The sequence below is a fragment of the Triticum dicoccoides genome, chromosome 1A, assembly GCF_002162155.2.
Source record: "Triticum dicoccoides isolate Atlit2015 ecotype Zavitan chromosome 1A, WEW_v2.0, whole genome shotgun sequence".
Lineage (NCBI taxonomy): Eukaryota > Viridiplantae > Streptophyta > Magnoliopsida > Poales > Poaceae > Triticum > Triticum dicoccoides.
This window is the reverse complement of record NC_041380.1, coordinates 334021047-334025838: the sequence shown is the minus strand read 5'-3', so window position 1 is coordinate 334025838 and position 4792 is coordinate 334021047.

The following is a 4792-nucleotide window of genomic DNA, read 5'->3' as shown; positions in this document are numbered from 1 at the left end:
GGGGGGGGTTCCGGTAACCCCTGGTACTCCGGTAAAATCCCGATTTCACCCGAAACATTTCCGATATCCAAATATAGGCTTCCAATATATCAAACTTTATGTCTCGACCATTTCGAGACTCCTCGTCATGTCCGTGATCACATTCAGGACTCCGAACAACCTTCGGTACATCAAAACACAAAAACCCTAATTACGATCGTCACCAAACTTTAAGCGTGCGGACCCTACGGGTTCGAGAACTATGTAGACATGACCGAGACACGTCTCCGGTCAATAACCAATAGCGGAACCTGGATGCTGATATTGGCTCCTACATATTCTATGAAGATCTTTATCGGTTAGACCGCATAACAACATATGTTGTTCCCTTTGTCATCGGTTTGTTACTTGCCCAAGATTCGATCGTCGGTATCTCAATACCTAGTTCAATCTCGTTACTGGGAAGTCTGTTTACTCGTTCCGTAATACATCATCCTGCAACTAACTTATTAGTTGCAATGCTTGCAAGGATTGAGTGATGTGCATTACCGAGAGGGCCCAGAGATACCTCTCCGACAATCGGAGTGACAAATCCTAATCTCGAAATACGCCAACCCAACAAGTACCTTCAGAGACACCTGTAGAGCACCTTTATAATCACCTAGTTACGTTGTGATGTTTGGTAGCACACAAAGTGTTCCTCTGGTAAACGGGAGTTGCATAATCTCATAGTCATAGGAACATGTATAAGTTATGAAGAAAGCAATAACAACAAACTAAACGATCAAGTGCTAAGCTAACGGAATGTGTCAAGTCAATCACAACATTCTCCTAAGGATGTGACCCCGTTAATCAAATGACAACTCATGTCTATGGTTAGGAAACATAACCATCTTTGATTAACGAGCTAGTCAAGTAGAGGCATACTAGTGACTCTTTGTTTTTGTCTATGTATTCACACATGTATTATGTTTCCAGTTAATACAATTCTAGCATGAATAAGAAACATTTATCATGATATAAGGAAATAAATAATAACTTTATTATTGCCTCTAGGGCATATTTCCTTCAGTCTCCCACTTGCACTAGAGTCAATAATCTAGATTACACAGTAATGATTCTAACACCCATGGAGCCTTGGTGCTGATCATGTTTTGCTCGTGGAAGAGGCTTAGTCAGCGGGTCTGCAACATTCAGATCCATATGTATCTTGCAAATTTCTGTGTCTCCCATTTGGACTAAATCCCGAATGGAATTGAAGCGTCTCTTGATGTGTTTGGTTCTCTTGTGAAATCTGGATTCCTTCGCCAAGGCAATTGCACCAGTATTGTCACAAAAGATTTTCATTGGACCCGATGCACTAGGTATGACATCTAGATCGGATATGAACTCCTTCATCCAGACTTCTTCATTTGCTGCTTCCGAAGCAGCTATGTACTCTACTTCACATGTAGATCCCGCCATGACGCTTTGTTTAGAACTGCACCAACTGACAGCTCCACCGTTCAGTAAAAACACGTATCCGGTTTGCAATTTAGAATCGTCCGGATCAGTGTCAAAGCTTGCATCAATGTAACCATTTACGATGAGCTCTTTGTCACCTCCATATATGAGAAACATATCCTTAGTCCTTTTTAGGTATTTCAGGATGTTCTTGACTGCTATCCAGTGATCCACTCCTGGATTACTTTGGTACCTCCCTACTAGACTTATAGCAAGGCATACATCAGGTCTGGTACACAGCATTGCATACATGATAGAGCCTATGGCTGAAGCATAGGGAACATCTTTCATTTTCTGTCTATCTTCTGCGGTGGTCGGACATTGAGTCTTACTCAACTTCACACCTTGTAACACAGGCAAGAACCCTTTCTTTGCTTGATCCATTTTGAACTTCTTCAAAACCTTGTCAAGGTATGTGCTTTGTGAAAGTCCAATTAAGCGTCTTGATCTATCTGTATAGATCTTAATGCCCAATATGTAAGCAGCTTCACCGAGGTCTTTCATTGAAAAACTCTTATTCAAGTATCCCTTTATGCTATCCAGAAATTCTATATCATTTCCAATCAATAATATGTCATCCACATATAATATCAGAAATGCTACGGAGCTCCCACTCACTTTGTTGTAAGTACAGGCTTCTCCAAAAGTCTGTACAAAACCAAATGCTTTGATCACACTATCAAAGCGTTTATTCCAACTCCGAGAGGCTTGCACCAGTCCATAAATGGATCGCTGGAGCTTGCACACTTTGTTAGCTCCTTTTGGATCGACAAAACCTTCTGGTTGCATCATATACAACTCTTCTTCCAGGAATCCATTCAGGAATGCAGTTTTGACATCCATTTGCCAAATTTCATAATCAAAAAATGCGGCAATTGCTAACATGATTCAGATAGACTTAAGCATCGCTACGGGTGAGAAGGTCTCATTGTAGTCAATCCCTTGAACTTGTCAAAAACATTTTGCAACAAGTCGAGCTTTGTAGACAGTAACATTACCGTCAGCGTCAGTCTTCTTCTTGAAGATCCATTTATTCTCAATTGCTTGCCGATCAACGGGCAAGTCAACCAAAGTCCACACTTTGTTCTCATACATGGATCCCATCTCAGATTTCATGGCTTCTAGCCATTTTGCGGAATCTGGGCTCACCATCGCTTCTTCATAGTTCGTAGGTTCATCATGATCTAGTAGCATGATTTCCAGAACAGGATTACCGTACCACTCTGGTGCGGATCTTACTCTGGTTGATCTACGAGGTTCGGTAGTAACTTGATCTGAAGTTTCATGATCATTATCATTAGCTTCATCACTAATTGGTGTAGGTGTCACAGAAACCGGTTTCTGTGATGTACTACTTTCCAATAAGGGAGCAGGTACAGTTACCTTATCAAGTTCTACTTTTCTCCCACTCACTTCTTTCGAGAGAAACTCCTTCTCTAGAAAAACTCCAAATTTAGCAACAAAAGTTTTGCCTTTGGATCTGTGAAAGAAGGTGTACCCAACAGTCTCCTTTGGGTATCCTATGAAGACACATTTCTCCAATTTGGGTTCGAGCTTATCAGGTTGAAGCTTTTTCACATAAGCATCGCAGCCCCAAACTTTTAGAAACGACAACTTTGGTTTCTTGCCAAACCACAGTTCATAAGGCATCATCTCAACGGATTTCGATGGTGTCCTATTTAACGTGAATGCAGCCGTCTCTAAAGCATAACCCCAAAAAGATAACGGTAAATCAGTAAGAGACATCATAGATCGCACCATATCTAATAAAGTACGATTACGACGTTCGGACACACCATTACGCCGTGGTGTTCCGGGTGGTGTGAGTTGTGAAACTATTCCGCATTGTTTCAAATGTAGACCAAACTCGTAACTCAAATATTCTCCTCCACGATCAGATCGTAGAAACTTTATTTTGTTGTTACGATGATTTTCAACTTCACTCTGAAATTCTTTGAACTTTTCAAATGTTTCAGACTTATGTTTCATTAAGTAGATATACCCATATCTGCTTAAATCATCTGTGAAGGTGAGAAAATAACGATATCCGCCACGAGCCTCAACATTCATTGGACCACATACATCTGTATGTATGATTTCCAACAAATCCGTTGCTCTCTCCATAGTACCGGTGAACGACGTTTTGGTCATCTTACCCATGAGGCATGGTTCGCAAGTACCAAGTGATTCATAATCAAGTAGTTCCAAAAGTCCATCAGTATGGAGTTTCTTCATGCGCTTTACACTGATATGACCTAAACGGCAGTGCCACAAATAAGTTGCACTATCATTATCAACTCTGCATCTTTTGATTTCAACATTATGAATATGTGTATCAGTACTATCGAGATTCATCAAAAATAGACCACTCTTCAAGGGTGCATGACCATAAAAGATATTACTCATATAAATAGAACAACCATTATTCTCTAATTTAAATGAATAACCATCTCACATGAAACAAGATCCAGATATAATGTTCATGCTCAATGCTGGCACCAAATAACAATTATTTAGGTCTAATACTAATCCCGAAGGTAGATGTAGAGGTAGCGTGCTGACCGCGATCACATCGACTTTGGAACCATTTCCCACGCGCATCGTCACCTCGTCCTTAGCCAATCTTCACTTAATCCGTAGCCCCTGTTTCGAGTTGCAAATGTTAGCAACAGAACCAGTATCAAATATCCAGGTGCTACTGCGAGCATTAGTAAGGTACACATTAATAACATGTATATCACATATACCTTTGTTTACTTTGCCATCCTTCTTATCCGCTAAATACTTGGGGCAGTTCCGCTTCTAGTGACCAGTCTGCTTGCAGTAGAAGCACTCAGTCTCAGGCTTAGGTCCACACTTGGGTTTCTTCTCCTGAGCAGCAACTTGTTTGCCGTTCTTCTTGAAGTTCCCTTTCTTCTTCCCTTTGCCCTTTTTCTTGAAACTGGTGGTCTTATTGACCATCAACACTTGATGCTCCTTCTTGATTTCTACCTCTGCGGCTTTTAGCATTGCGAAGAGCTCAGGAATAGTTTTATTCATCCCTTGCATATTATAGTTCATCATGAAGCTTTTGTAGCTTGGTGGCAGTGATTGAAGAACTCTGTCAATGACACTATCAACAGGAAGATTAACCCCCAGTTGAGTCAAGTGATTATGATACCCAGACATTTTGAGTATATGTTCACTGACAGAACTATTCCCCTCCATCTTGCAGCTATAGAACTTATTGGAGACTTCATATCTCTCAATCCGGGCATTTGCTTGAAATATTAACTTCAACTCCTGGAACATCTCATATGCTCCATGACGT